Source organism: Narcine bancroftii, chromosome 3, assembly GCF_036971445.1.
Source record: "Narcine bancroftii isolate sNarBan1 chromosome 3, sNarBan1.hap1, whole genome shotgun sequence".
Lineage (NCBI taxonomy): Eukaryota > Metazoa > Chordata > Chondrichthyes > Torpediniformes > Narcinidae > Narcine > Narcine bancroftii.
The window spans coordinates 150,847,170-150,863,786 of record NC_091471.1 but is presented as its reverse complement, the minus strand read 5'-3'; the positions used below and the strand labels follow the sequence as shown (position 1 = coordinate 150,863,786).

The following is a 16,617-nucleotide window of genomic DNA, read 5'->3' as shown; positions in this document are numbered from 1 at the left end:
ATAGCCCAGGACATCACAGGCAAAACCCTTCCCATTATTGAGTACATCTATATGGAATGCTACAGCAATCATCAAAGACCCTCACTATTCAGCACACGTTCTGTTCTCACTGCTGCCATCAGGAACGAGGTATAGGTGCCACAAGTCTCACACCACCAGGTTCAGGAACTGCTTCTACCCCTCCACCATCAGAATTGTCAATGACAAAGTCAATCAGAGACTCATTTAAGGACTCTTAGTTTTGCACTTCATTGATTTTCTTTGTTCTCTCTGTATTACACCGTCGGTCTGTTTACATTCGTTATCTGTATATAGTTTTTTTTTACTTGTTTACATGTTTATGCTGTGTACAGTTTATTTTTTTCACAATTAATTAGTGGTAATTCTGCCATGCCCACAGGGAAAAAGGAATCTTGTATGTGATAATATCATGTATGTACCCACACAATAATTCTGAAATCTAATGAAGGTGATTTGCAGTATTTTCTTTTATATTAATTCAATATGGTGAAGAAAATATTTTGAGCTGGAACAAACATTTAAATAATGGGCTATGTTTACATGTAAGACTCCTTCTTGATAATGGAATTGAAATATTTGTTATAACTGTTTATCAAGAGAATTGTAATTGGCATTTAAGTTGCCCGTTTAGACACAGTAATAAAGCTCCATGGCATTAACATGCCTAGTGCTTGAGTAAATGCTGAAGATTTTGAGTACTATCTAAAATACCATCCCATTTTCTGTGTTCATCAGCAACTGAAAGTTCACAGAAGAGAAAATAAACATTTTGGAAGACTTTCTGAAATATTTGCAAATTTTCTGGACTTTACCTTTTCTTTAAAAAAAATTGAATATTCATTACTTTACTTCCAAGGTGTTGTTTTCAGAAAGGGTATGGTTAGTCATGGGTATTGCATTAGGAATCGTATCTGATCTGGAGAAGGTTTGGCAGATCAGTCTTAGAGAGTTAGACTACCAAGCAAAATTGTTTCTCACTGCAGAATGACAAAGAATCTTTTTAATGGACCTCATATTGTGGAACCACTTCAGCAATCACATGACCAAAGCAACACCTGTTTCTATCCCTCAGTCCTTGTATACCATCTCAGCACATCAGAAATGAACTTTGAAGGTGGAAAATAATGCCATTATATAAACATATTTAGCACAAGTAACATATGATTGATTTTCAAGTCCTTGCATTGATGAACCAACAGTCCCTGGAACAAAGGAGACAAAGGAGACAACTTATAATTATGAGGGGCACACAAGAAAAAAAAATGTATTTTTTTTCCATGAGAATAGAGTTTAAAAACTAGAATGTATGCAGTTAAGATGAGAGGGGAAAGACATGAGGAGCACCTTTTTTACACAGTAGGTTTGGGACAAATGCATACAAATATTTCTAACTTGGGTAGATATCTTGGTTGGTATGGACTAATTGAGCAAAAGCATCTGCTTCTTTGGTGCAAAACTTCATGACTCTATCTTAAAGAGGTTTTGGTTTGATGCAAGCAGGAATCTTGGCAACACATTTGAAAGCTAATCAAAATGTTTAGCAGAAAAATTATTGCCAGTATTTATGGAGTCTTGTCCCACTCAGAGAGAATAAATTATCTTTATTCCATATATTTGGCAGTCTATGGATCCTTCTACCTTTTACAATAATTTTTAATATCCTGTTATTTCAATGCTGTTACAGTGCCAGCAATTGGGACAGGTCCAACCCCCACCCCACACTCTCTTTAAGGAGTTTGTACATTCTCCCCATGTCTGAGTGGCTTCTCCCCAGGGGCTCTGGTTTCCTCCCACGATTTGAAATGTACGAAGGGTTGTAGATTAATTGTAATTGGACAGCATTGGCTTGTGCGCTGAAATGGCCTGTTACCATGATGTAGTCCAAATAACTATCTAAAAACATTTTTGTGATATATTTGTTTTATAATTTATAATTTTTAAAAGGAAAGGATACTGAAATACTTTAATTATTTAAATTTATTTATTCTCTTTAAGTTAAATTCCTGGCCAACACTCCTGGGTTTAAAACCTTGTCTCCGGATCAAGGGTCCAGAACATTAATAATTAAACTATTGCATTGTCATTAAAACAAAACTAAGTGGTTCATGGATGCTCACTGAAAGAAATCTGACATTCTTTCTCAACTTGCCTTATGTGTAGCTCCAAACTTGCTAATGTGGTTGACATCTGTGGACTGCCTTCACAAGGATGGGCAATACATTGCCAGTGATCCCCACATCCTGTGAGTAAATACATGTGTTTGAGTTATTTGAGTATGCACTCTAAAGGCACTGAACCTTACTTTCAATATAATGCAATGTTTTCAAGTTACAGAGTGCACATTCAAATAACTCAAACAAATGTTCATACATGTACCGTGCCCTCCATAATGTTTGGGACAAAGGCATTTTTTTCCCATTATTTGCCCCTGTACTCCACAGTTTTAAATTTGTTATCAAACAATTCACATATATCAAAGTGCACATTCCAGATTTTATTCAAAGTTATTTCTATATATTTCACTTTGACCATGTAGAAATTGCAGCACTTTTTATACATAGACTTCTCATTTCAGGGTACCATAATGTTTGGGACATTTATCTTCACAGGTATTTGCCAGTACTCAGGTATATTATTCGTTTCATTTGGTGCAGGGATAAGGCTTGCTTCTAAGTTTTTGATCAACTTTGGAGTCTGTAATTGCCATTTTTCAACATAAGGAACAGGGTTAGGCCAAGGAAAGTCAAAGAAGCCATTATGAGGCTGAAAAACAAGAATAAAGCAATCAGAGACATTGCCAAACCTTAGGATTACTAAAATCAACAGTTTGAAATATCATTAAGAAGAACGAGTGTACTGTGAGCACAGTAATTGTAAAGGGACTCGTATTCCAAGGAAGAATTCCACTGTTGGTGACAGAAAATTTCTCATCATAATGAAGAAAATTCCCCAATCAGGAACACTCTTCAGGAGGCAGGGGTGAATGTGTCAATCACTACTCTCTGCAGACGACTTCATGAACAGAAATACAGAGGCTACAATGCAAGTGCAAACCATGGCAAAGGTGGTATGCTTGGATTCTTGGGCATTTCCTTTATGCTTCCACACTTTGTTCTTGCCATCACGCTGATTAATCTTAGGTTAATTTTTGTTTTGTCTGTTCACAAGGCCTTTTTCCAGATTTCTGCAGGCTCTTTTAAATACTTCTTTGGATACTGTAATCTGGCTATCCTTTCTGTGGCTAACTTGTGATTTGTATCTGTTCATGAAGTCTACTGCAGACATTAGTCATTGACATATCCACATGAGCCTGCTGAAGTGTGTTTCTGACCTGTCAGACATACTTCTGGGGATTTTTCTTCATTATGATGAGAATTTTTCTGTCACCAACAGTGGAATTCCTCCTTGGAATACCACAGAGAGAGAGAGAGAGAGAGAGAGAGAGAGAGAGAGAGAGAGAGAGAGAGAGGAAAGAGGAGAGAGAGAGAGAGAGAGAAATGGAGAAATAATTTAGTTACAGTTCTACTGTTCAGCAGCAGCAGGACCAACTGGAAAGCTTGTGGAAAACCTCATTTTGAAGATGGATTGTGAGTTCTTAGTTTAGCCTGCTCAAAGCCCTTGTAGTCCATACAAGAGGAGAGGACTGGCTGCCTAATATTACGCTTGCAATACGGGAAACATAAAGGAAATATGTGGTGACGTGAAAGAACGAGGTTATACCTGGAAACCCCTGATGGTGCAAGTTTCTTCAACAAGACACTGACATGGCTGATCAGAAGAAGCAGTTTGTGTCCAATGAGCATCATATCTCTCTCTGAAAACCGACAAGAACCTTCCTGAGTGGTAACCATTTACCTTTCACACCAAAGGCTGGTGCAATTACTGAGCTCACAATATGTTGTTTCTTAATGATGTTCCAAACTGTTGATTTTGGTAATCCTAATGTTTTGGTGAAGTCTTTTACTGTTTTCTTCTTGCTTTTTGGCCTCATGATGGCTTCTTTGACTTTCATTTACACAACTCTATTCCTCATGTTGAAAAATGCCATCTACCTACTCCAAAAGTGATCAAAAGCTTAGAGGCAAGTCTAGCTCACTTATACCTGCACCAATGAAGCAATTAAACATACCTGAGTACTTACATGAAGCCAAATCTGAAATAAGAAGACTATGCATATAAAGTGCCAAAAGTTTTACATGGTCAAAGTAAAATGTCACAAATAACCCTAAATAAAATCTAGAATGTGCACTTTAATTGCATGTGAATTGTTGGATGACAAATTTAAAACTGTGGAGCATAGGGGCAAACGAAGGAACAAGTGCCTTTGCCCCAAACATTATGGATGGCAGTGTATATCCCTAATTTGATGTAGAAATTTGAATCATGCTTATATTTTTCCTTAAAAAGTATGATTTTCTTCACAATTTTGCTGTCGGCTTGCACTCTGTAGAATGATTGGCTGCTCAGATACCTCAGTGATAGTAGTGTAATACTAGATATTGTATAAGGAAAGCATCATGCCATATAGTTCATTGGCCCTTTGTTGGGATATTCTTTGATGCTGATTGCAAATACATGAAGTGAAAAAGTATCTTGCCCAGTTGTATCTTCTGTTATCAGCTTCAAGATGTAAAGACAGTGTTTTACAATAAAAACCCTTAATGAAAGTCCATAAGGGCAGAGGACGTCCGAGTGTAAGCTGGAAAATCCTCTCAGAAGAAATACCAGCATGAGACCAATTTGAATTTATAATTCAAATACTCCAAGCAGCATACTGCCAAATTTTGAGATTTTTGGTGTTGTTTGTTGCTTTAAAGTTATCCGCCCAGAACAAAGATGAACATCAAATCAATCTATAACTACAGATAGAGCACTCATTAAAACAAGCTGTGCCAACATTTAGAACTATTACAGCAAAGAACCAGGCTTCTTCAGCCCTTCTAGCCTAAGCCAAAACCTTTTTTCTTTGCCTAGTCCCAGTACATAGCCCTCCATACATCTCCCATCCAAGTACCTGTCCAAATTCTTGTTAAATGTTAAAATTGAGCCTTCATACACCAGTTCAGCTGGCAGCTCGTTCCACACTTCCACCACTCTCTGATCCCCCTAAATTTTTTCTCCTTTCACCCTTATCTCATGTCCTCTAGTTTGTGTCTCACCTTCCCTCAGTGGATAAAGCCTACCTACAGTTATTCTATCTCATGCATAATTTTAAATACCTCTATGAAATTTCCCTTCATTCTTCCAGACTCTAGGGAATAAAGTCCTAACCTGCTCAAAATTTCCCTGTAATTCACTTCCTGAAGTCTGGACAACATCCAAGTAAATCTTCTCTACACTCCTTCTATCTTATTGATATCTTTCCTGTAGTTAGGTGACCGAAACTGCACACAATACTCCAAATTTGGCCTCATCAATGTCTTAAACAACTTTATCATAACATCCCAACTCCTATACTCAATACTTTGATTTATGAAGGCCAATATGCCAAAAAGCTTTCTTTACAACCCTATCCACCTTTATTCCCCAATCCCTATGTTCTGCCGCACTCCTCAGTTCCGTACCATTTACCATGTATGTCCTTTCTTGATTTGTCCTTACAAAATGTAACACCTCACACTTGTCTGCATTAAACTCCATTCCATTTTTCAGCCAATTTTTCCAGCTTGTCTAGACCCATCTGCAAGTTTTAGAAACCTTCTTCACTGTTTATAGTACCTCCAATCTTAGTGTTATCTGTAAACTTGTTGATATAATTTTACAACGCTATCATCCAGATGATTGATGTAGATGACAAACAACAATAGTCCCAGCACACCACTAGCCAGAGGCCTCCAGTCTACAAAGCAATCATCCATATATACTCTCTGGCTTCTTCTGTCTAGCCATTGTCAAATCCAGTTCACTGCTTCACCATGAATACCTAGTGCCTGAACCTTCCTGACTAAACTCCCATATGGGTCCTTGTCAAAGGTCTAACTAAATCCATGTAGACGACATCCACAGCCTTTCCTTTGTCAACTTTCCTTTAACCTCTTCAATAAACCCTGTAAGATTGGTGAAACATGGCCTACCATGCACAAAGCCATGTTGATTATTCCTAATCAGTCCCTGCCTATCCAAATAATTGTATATCCAATCTCTTAGAACACTTCCCAATAATTTACCTTGTATTGGTGTCAGGCTCACTGGCCTATAATTTCCAGGGTTTCTTTTAAGCAATAAAACCATGTGATCTTCCCTCCAATCATCCAGCATCACACTCATGGATAGGACATTTTAAACATTTTTTGTGAGAGCCCCTGGAATTTCTACACTAGCTTTCCTCAAAGTCCAAAGGAATATCTTGTTGGGCCCTAGGGATTTATCTACCTTTACAACAGCAAGCACCTCCTCTTCTATATAGGTTCCATGACATCGCTGCTTTTTTCCTAACTTTGCATGACTGTGTCAATTTCACTTATCATTTTAAAATATTTTTATTGAGTTAATTGAGCAAATACTAAGGGTGGGGGGGGGGACATTTAAGATCTCCCCCATCTCTTTTGGCTTCATATGAAGCCAACTTCTCTGATCTTCAAGGGGACCAATTATGTCCCTTACTATCATTTTCCTTCACATTGTCTGCCAAAGCAACCTCATGTCTTCTTTTAGCTTTCCTGATATTTTTCTTGAGGCTTTCCTTGTATTTTTTATGCTCCTTAACTGCCTCATTTGCTTCATGTTGCCCAAACCTGCTACAGGTTTTTTTCTTCTTCCGAACCAGATGCCCAATATCCTTCAAAAGCAAAGGTTGCCCATTCCTGCTATCCTTGCCTTTCACTCTGGAAGGAACATACAAATTCTGTACACTCAAACTTTCACCTTTGAAGGTCCTTCACTTGCCTCACACATTCTTGCCTGAAAATGACTTATCCCAATTCACATATTCTAGATCCTTTCTTATTTCCTCAAAATCGGCCTTTCTCCAATTTAAAATCTCAACCCAAGACCCAGAACTATCCTTCTCCATAATTAACTTGAAACTAATGACATTATGATCAATTTTACCACTTGCATTTAACTTATAATGGAGTTTAAAGGTAAAGGTTCTAGTATTGTCACATAATTCTTTGTCCAGTGCCCTAACAGCACCTCATGTTCCTAGATGGTCTCCCATCCAAGTACTGACCAGTCCTGATCCTGTGGAGCTTCCAATATCAGACAATCTCAGGCATTTTCAGGCTATTAGGTCCTGTTGGTAACATTGTATACTTTTTGAAAGGCTACAGCAGTGGTTCTCAACCTTTTTATTTCCACTCCCATACCACTTTAAGCAATCCTTTACTAATCACAGAGCTCCGATGGCTTAGGGATTCCTTAAAGGTGGTATGGGAGTGGAAATAAAAAGGTTGAAAATGACTGGGCTGCAGTGAAAATATTGGCAAATCACTGGTAATTTATTAAATTATTTGGCTCACGTGGAATTTCAATTTGAACCTTTCAGGCCAAGCATCATGCTTTGATGGTGCAAACACTACACAATTCTTTTACTTCTCCAAACATTAACTGGGCTGTTTTCATCTTGTTTCTGGGAGACAGACAGGGTTCAGAGAAGAGATGCAGCTTTTAATATGATTATGACAGGCAGATTAAAGTAACACACCATCCTGAGGCTTTTATCATCAATAGCTCGAAGCCGAAGGAACAGTGTGGAAAGAGTTTGTGGCAGCTCAAAAGGAAGAGGAAGCAGATTTTATTAAGAGAATGGATCACCTGATAACGATAAATATACAGCTGAGCAATGACATTTCCAAGCTGGGAGATAAGGAGCATTCAGTGCACAGCCTGTGAACAGGCTCATATTTGAAGACATTTGTATTTCTCAACCATAAAGTAAAACAAGCAAAAATACCTTCCTATGGTCTATCATACAGATGCAAAAAATTAAATGAAAAAATAAAGAAGAAACTGACTTATCTCACTGAATTTTCATTGGAAATAAATGTTGTTCAGAGCCAGATGCATTGAATGATCTACTGTATATAGCCTAATTTTCTATAAGTCTGCTTAAAAATAATCATAATTCATACAGTTTCCCCGCAAGAGAATGGAAAGATGGAAATGAAAAATAGAAAAGGATTTTTTTAAAAATCATGAAACATTAAAAAAAAATCAGTCAAACAGCACGGTAACAGGTCCCTTGGGCCCATGAGCCCATGCCGTCCAATTACACCCAATTGACCTACAACCCCCAATATGTTTCGAACGGTAGGAGGAAACCGGAGCTCCCAGTGAAAACCCACACAGACATGGGTAGCATGTATAAACTTCTTACAGACAGCGCGGAATTCAAACCCTGGTCTCGATCACTGGTGCTATAACAGTGATGGCAACCATGTCAGCCTGCTGTATGTTTACATGTTTAATTTTTTTTGTTTCTTAATTAATTAAAGTACCATAGAGTCATAGAAGGTCATGAAAACAGGCAATTCTGCTCAACTCCTTTAAGCCGACTCATCAACATCCTTCTGTATTAACCCTATCACACACCACTGGTCATTGCCCTCCATGCCAAAGCAATTCAAATATTTGTTCCGAAAGTCCTTAAAAGCTATCAGTCTCCCAGCTTCAACCATTCTCTTAGGAAGTGTATTCCTGTTGTTCAGTAAAACCTTTGGTTATCATGGTAATGCTACGAGGAATGGACAATGATCGAGGAATGGACAATGAGCTCCAATTAACATGTGACTCATCAGGGGCTTTTGGTGATTCATAACATGTACCCTGTTGCATAGACCAGGTTTGACTCCCTTGATGGGGTAGAGATATATATCTGCCTTACACAATACTTTGCAGTATACCACATAATTTTATCCTTCCATCTATGTGGCCTCCGACCATTTCAGTCACAATCTTGGTCACTGTAGTGATGCTGATTTTCTTCTCCTACTTTTCCCAATTTAAAATTTTTTAATTTATTTTTCACACTATGAACCATACTGACCAAAATGCACACAAACATTTCCCTCTTGAATATACAGTGTCATTTCCTCCACTTTCCCCCCCTCCCTTCCCTCCCTCTTTCACCCCCCCCCACTCACTCAATGTTCAACATATATGATGCATTAAATTCATTAAACGATGTCATCACACAATGAAAATAAACAAGAAATTTGTGTCTTCTACTTTACATACTGAGTCAGTTCTTTTCGTCTTCTTCTCCTTCTGTCATTTTAGGGGATGGAGGTCCGCAGTAGGACTTCTCTGTTGTGTTCCATGTACGGTTCCCAAATTTGTTTGAATACTGTGATGTTATTTCTTAAATTATATGTTATTTTTTCCAATGGAATACATTTATTCATTTCTATGTACCATTGCTGTATTCTCATGCTATCTTCTAATTTCCAGGTTGATATAATACATTTTTTTACTACAGCTAAGGCTATCATAATAAATCATTTTTGTGCTCCATCCAAATTGAGTCCAAGTTCTTTACTTCTTATAATGCTTAAGGTGGTATGTGAGCAGAAAGAAAAAAGGTTGAGAATCATTGCTTTAAATGGAAGAAGTAGGTTGCAGAGATCTTTCTACTTCTTCCATTTAAAGCAGTGATTCTCAACCTTTTTCCTTTCTGCTCATATACCACCTTAAGCAATCCCTTACTAATCACAGAGCACCTATGGCTTAGGGAATACTTTAAGTGGTATTTGAGTGAAAAGAAAAAGGTTGAGAACCACTGATTTAAGGTACTGCAATCAAACAGACCCAAGACCTAGTAGAATTGGTGTGAGGTAAAGATAATGGACAACAAGTTAATAATGCACAGAATTGCTTTCTGTTTAAAATGAAGAGTTAAAGATAATAACTTTGATATCTGAAGATGGGCTCTCATCTTAGAGAAAACCATGGAATTTCCCCTCATCTTAAGACCAAAGGAGAAAAAGGTTTAGATGGGATCTGAGGGGATTCAAACATAGAATGGTGATACCTGGAATACACTTCCTGCGAGAATAGTTGAAGCTGGGTGACTAACAGCATTTAAGGAATTTAGGGATAAACATTTGAATTTATTTGGCATGGAAGGCAATTGATGAGTGATGTGTGATGGGGTTAATAAAGAAGTGTGTTGATAGATCAGCATGAATGAGTTGGACAGAATGGCTTCTTTCCATGCTCTATGATTCTATGACTCTATTCTCTGACACTTCCAACTAGATTAATGAATTCTTCTTCACGGGCAGTGGTTTTATTTCTTATGTTGAAAGAAATTTGGAAAAAAAATGACAAAGACAGAAAATTAGAGCAAGGCAGCATCAGATATCAAGCACAGTCTTTGACAGAAGGGAGTATAGGCTATGCAGATCCTGCAATCTCATGTGGGGAGCCCTTAATAAAAAGATTTAGATTCATCAAGGACTTTGTGTCAGAACAAAGACAAATGATATAAACAGAATAACATCAAAGCAGGGTTGTCAAGGTTATTGCTGTGTATGAAACTTGTTTACCATCAATTCCTTTCAGGCTGCTGTGGGTGATATGCAATCCTTGGGTAGATCTTAGAAACCATACAATTTTGGAAAGCTGCAAGGCAGCGATAGTAAAATAGGAGTTTGAATTTGTAGGCAGTTCTCATTTCATAAACGTGCAATGAATTTCCTGCCACACCAATCTTTCCAAAATTGAGAAGCAATGCTTCCCCTATACTTCTGTGGATCATGGAAGAGCACAACTGGAGATGAACAAGCTCACCCTCACCACCTTGACTGGTTATTAAGACAATGATTATTATCCAGAAGGGCATGGGTCCCTGCCTAAAATTATCAAGATAATCTTGATTAGAGAATCTCTAATACATATCATATCATCCTCTGCTGTTTCCACTGCAATTCTTCCTTCTCTGTTATATCTGCTCCCAGGACAAGGTCTTCTATGTGGGATCATCTGATCTGTCCTCTGTTTCATCTTGTATTTGTATGTTTGAGTTCTGAGATAACACATGGATGAACAAAAAGGTTCTTTACTTTAAAGTTGTTGTAAACAGCACCATGAGGCAGGCCTCATTACAGATCTAATATACTGCCTCTTGCTCTGTGTCAGCCACCTGCTATCAGCCAAGTCTAATCAAACAAGAATTATAATCAAAGCTTTGCTAGTGGCCCTGCAAACATGATCACTATCATTACATCCTCCTCCTTCAAAAAACATGACTTCCCCTCCACTACTATCAACTCTGCCCTCAACCACATATGCTCTATTACCCACGCATCTGCCCTATATTTTACATGCTACAAAGCTGGGATTCCCCTGGTCCTTGCCTGTCTTCATACTGACCTCCGCATCCAGCATATCACCCTCTGCCATTTCTGTCACCTGCTGTGTTATCACACCATTGGGCACATCTTCCCCTCTCAACCTTCCATGTGGACTGGTCTCTCCTTGACTTCACCATTCACTCCTCCTTTCCCATGGGTCACCCCCTTATCACCTCCCCTTTTGTCCACAGTAAGTGTTGCACTGGTGCCCACACTTCCTCCCTCATCTACATTTGGTGCCCCAGGAAGTCCTTCCAATTGAAGCAATGCTTCACTTCTGGGTCAGAGGGGGTGGTCTGCTTTATCCTGTGCTCCCTTTGTGGTCTCCTATACATTGGAAAGGCTGGACGCTGACTGAGAGTTCACTTTGTAAGAACCTCGGCTCTGTCTGCCACAATGGCAGGGATCATTCTGTGACAATCATTTCAATTCCCTGCCTCTTCCCATGCCGACTAGGCTATTGCAGCCACACGCCCACCCAGTCTTTGCATTGGGCTGGTTGCCACAGGTGACACAATGGAGGTGATGCTCGAGTGTGCAAACGAGCATGTGTAGACCAACAATGGGGTAAGTGCAGCCTCGTGGCTCTCTGTGGGGAAAGGAGGGAATCAGTCAGTGCAGGGGCATGTGCTTTATGGAAAGAATGAAGTAAAACAAGTTCTGCTGGCCTATTCTCCCTCCCTTCCCTTTTCCATTTGTCTTCTTTCCTCCAGCTCCGCCCCCTTCCCTCTCCATTCATAGAACCATCCCTCCTCCCTCTGTTTACTGGTTTGTCTTCCTTCCTTTATCTACATATTACCTCCTCCCTTTGGGACCATCCTCCTCCTGCTGCCCTCTCCTCTACCATTTTGTTCAAGGACCTGCTGACATACCTTGATGACAGACTCAAGCATAAAATGTTGGTTTTGTACATTTACCTTTGCTATATAAAATACACTCGATGAAGATCCAGCTGCGCTGGATGGGTCACGTCTCCAGAATGGAGGACCATCGCCTTCCCAAGATCGTGTTATATGGCGAGCTCTCCACTGGCCACCGTGACAGAGGTGCACCAAAGAAAAGGTACAAGGACTGCCTAAAGAAATCTCTTGGTGCCTGCCACATTGACCACCGCCAGTGGGCTGATAACGCCTCAAACCGTGCATCTTGGCGCCTCACAGTTTGGCGGGCAGCAACCTCCTTTGAAGAAGAGCCCACCTCACTGACAAAAGGCAAAGGAGGAAAAATCCAACACCCAACCCTAACCAACCAATTTTCCCCTGCAACCGCTGCAACCGTGTCTGCCTGTCCCGCATCGGACTTGTCAGCCACAAACGAGCCTGCAGCTGACGTGGACTTTTTACCCCTCCATAAATCTTCGTCCGCGAAGCCAAGCCAAAGAAAGAAAAGAAAGAAAAAGAATAAAATACACTGTTTGACCTGCTGAGTTTCTCCAGCATTATGTTTTTACTGGGTTTTGGTGGAAAACAGAGAATAAATGACACAAGGTTTGTTTGCTGAAAGAAATTGTGTGAATCCTTTGTATTTGTGTGGTGAGAGTTCAGCAGTTCCTACAACTGGTCACCCTATTGCTTCACAGCATGTACCTGGTGAAGATGGAAAGGCCTGACACTAAAATCATTACAGCAGCAGTTGAGGAGGTCAAGCTCAAAGTCTCAACCTTCTATGCAATTAATACGAGTGTGGTTTTCGACCGTGGAGGCATGTTTCCAGTCATTGAATGCCAATACTCAGAGGACAAAGTTCAGCTTGCTCATGGGTTTCCTCCCAGAGCAGATCGGTTGCAAAGTAGATGTGTTCCTTAATCGGGATGAAACAATACCTTACGGCATGCTTAAGGCAGCCATATTGGAGCAAATCCAACCCTACAATCAAGACTACCAGAAAATTAGAGGAGTGACACCTCATATTCCATCTGGCACTCTCAAACCAGATGGCATTAACTTTGTTTTCTTTGGTTTACATTACACCCCTCCCCCTCGCCTGCATCTCTTCCCTTCCCCATCTCTATTTCTCCTTTGCTTTCTCTCTTTCTCTCTCTCTTACCCTTTTCCTCTGTCTCTTTCACTCTAGCTCTGCTTTGCATTCACATACCATCTCTGCCAATCAATTCTCACTTTTCTTCTATCTTCCTCTCCATGTCCAATTATCACCCATTGACTGTTGGTTTGTGCTCCTCCCCCTACCCTTTCTTCCATTCTCCTCTGCTCTTTTATTCAGGTGCCTTCCTGCTCTTTGCTCATACCTTGAAGAAGAGCTCATCTCCAAAATGTCGGTTAGATATCTTTACCTCCTATGGACACTTCAGGACCTGCTGTGTTCCTCCAACATTTTTGTCTTTTTCCTATAATCACACCATCTGCAGACTTTCATGTTTCAGTCTAATCCATGGTGGCAGCTAACTGTGATGTTGCCAATGATAATATAGGAAGCTTCCCGAGAAAATTCAGAGATAGAGGACCAAAATAAGGAGAATGGTGTAAAGACTTGTAGCACATCCCACCACTATCTGGTCCAGCTACATTAGTAAGTGTATTGAAGGCATCACTATGTCCAGGTTCATCACTACTAGTCCTAATCAGAACCCTTGGAAGACTGTGGAGGTGTATGTGTTACTCAGGAACCGAGACGCGGCCTTCAGAGCAACAAGGTACCCCTAGCTATTGGAAGAGCTAAGCTGTCTAAGATAATCAGGGAGGCAAAGCATGCACAGGCCCAGCGCATTCACAGCCACTTCCTGGACAGCAACAACACACGACACATGGAAGTGGATCCAAGATATCACTAACCACAAGACGACACCATCTTCTTGTGCTGGTGATTCCTCCCTCCCAGATGAACAACGTCTATGCACGGTTTGAAGGGAGAAGTGATGTGGCAGGGAGAAGACCACCCCTCCTCCAAACGTCAGGTGCTGTGTCTTAAAATGGCTGATGTTAAGAGAGAAATAGGCAAAGTCAACCCAAGGAAAGCTGCTGGACTGGGTAACATTCCCAGCAGGGTGCTCAGGGGCTGTGCAGTTCAGCTAGCAGATGTTCTCACCAGCATCTTAAACATCACCTTGAGTAGCACTGTGGTCCCCATCTACATCAAAGCCACCAGCTTTGTCCTTGTACCAAAGAAGTTGTCTGTGACCTGCCTCAATGATTACTGTACTGTTACACTCACGTCCATTGCCATGAAGTGCTTCGAGATGCTCAATCACCTGCTGCCACCCTCACTGGACCCCCTGCAGTTTGCATATAGACCCAACCTCTCCACTGACAATGCTATCACCACTGCCCTACATCTAGCCCTCACCCACCTACAAAATAAAGACTTGTATATTCAAATTCTCTTTTTTGACTTCAGTTCGGCATTCAACAAGATCATACCTCAGTACCTGATAAGGAAGTTGGGTCTAAACAACTCCCTCTGCAATTGGAAGCTCGACTTCCTGATGGGGAGACCTCAGGCAGTCCGGATTGGAAACAGCACCTCCAAGACCATCGCACTGAGCACGGGGGCCCCACAGGGCTGTGTGCTCAATCTGCTGCCATTAACTCATCTGCCCCATGATTGTGCTGTCAAACACACCTTGAACCACATCATCAAGTATGCTGCTGACAAGTCAGTGATGGGCCTTATCAGTAAGAACAAGGAGGCAGCAGACTGAGACAAAGTTCAGACACTAACAAACTGGTGCAGAGCAAACATCCTATATCTGAATGTTAAAAAAAAAAGACAAAAGAGATGGTTGTTGACTTTAGGAGCATCCAGCGGGACCATGTTGCACTGACCATTGACGGCTCTACTGTTGAGATTGTCAAGAGTATAAAATTCCTCAGAGTGAACCTGGTGGAGAATCTCTCCTGGTCTCTTAAAACCAGCTCCAGCAGCACCTCTACTTCCTGTGAAGGCTGATGAAAATTCATGTCCCACCTTCCATCCTCACTACATTCTACAGAGGATGTATTGAGAGGCTCCTGCGTAACTGTATCACCACCTGGTTTGGAAGCTGTACCACCTTGGACCATAAAACCCTGCAGAAGATGTGAAATCAGCAGAAAAGACCATTGGGGAACCTTTTCCTAGCATGAAGAACATCGACTACACTTTGTGCAGGTGGAAAACAACAAACATTGTGAAAAGACTCCACACATCCCGCATGTAAACTATTCTGCCATCTGGAAGGAGGTATCGTAGCATCAGGACCTCCCAACCAGAGTGGGAATCAGCATTTTTTCCCCAAGCCTTCAGGCTCCTGAACTCCCAGTACAGATGTGGATAGTGTGCCGTGGACTTTCAGTGTATATGTCTTAGCACCTTAATATTTTAATGTGTTAACTACTTTCCTAACTTATATCTATGTAAATATGCTCTGTGGTCTTGGAGAAATGCTATTTTATCCTACCATGCAAACATGGGTATGAATGATAAATAAAGTTGACTTGATGAGAGATTGATCAACATGTTGTTAAACAAGAACATCTGCAGATGCTGTGATTGTAGTTTAATAATCAAAATAGCTGGAGAAACTCAGCAGGAGACATAGTGTCCTTTATGGCAAAGATACATAATCCATATTTTGGGCCTGAACTCTTCGGCTATGATCAAAAAGCAGGTAGGCACCTGCATAAAATGGTGGGTGGCAGGGCAAAGGGAGCAGCACTGTCCTGTAAGGATGTGATTCCCTGACTGGAGGATTTAAGGTGAGAGGGCAGAGATTTAAGAGCTACCTGAGGTGCATCTTTTTTTTCTCTCAGAGGGTGGTCTGTATCTGGGCCAAGCTGTCAGAAGAAACTGAAAAAGCTGTTAAATGACATTTGGACAGATAAATGGATAGGAAGGATTTTGAAAGATATCAACCGAATGCAGGCAAATGTCAACACAGATAGCCCAGAATGCCAACATGGTAACCACGGACAAGTTAGGCTGAAGAGTCTATTCGGTATTGTATGACTCTAAGGCTTCAGAAGAATTTTGCTTTCCAGGATGGACAAAGGAAGTTGTTATTGCTCCTTTCCACAACCTTCACCAGCAGAAAATCGTGGGTTCTCTCACCACGTTTCTGCCCATTAGCCTTCCTAATTATTTCCTTAGTATCTGCAGTTGGATTATGCATTGCCTTTATGTATCATCATAAGAAAAACCTCATCTCTCCCAAGCTGTGCAGCCAACAATTAGTGCAATATTACCCATTTAATGATGGTCAGATCATAGCTTTACTATATGCGTGGTTTGAATTATTGGAGAAGCCTTGGCTCATCAGGGGCCCATTACTTGTGCAACTGAATTTTTCCCCTTTTCATATTCTTTCTGA

The 16,617-nt window shown here is 40.5% G+C and overlaps 1 long non-coding RNA gene across 1 annotated transcript in view; it reads right to left on the bottom strand.

Moving 5' to 3' along the window:
* The window catches only part of LOC138756262 (uncharacterized), a 59,268-nt gene extending 44,407 nt beyond the window's left edge, over positions 1-14,861 (bottom strand). Inside the window, exon 1 of the long non-coding RNA XR_011352924.1 lies at positions 14,698-14,861. This is a non-coding gene — a long non-coding RNA (uncharacterized lncRNA). The remainder of the gene's footprint in view (positions 1-14,697) is intronic.
* Positions 14,862-16,617: the final 1,756 nt, after the last annotated feature.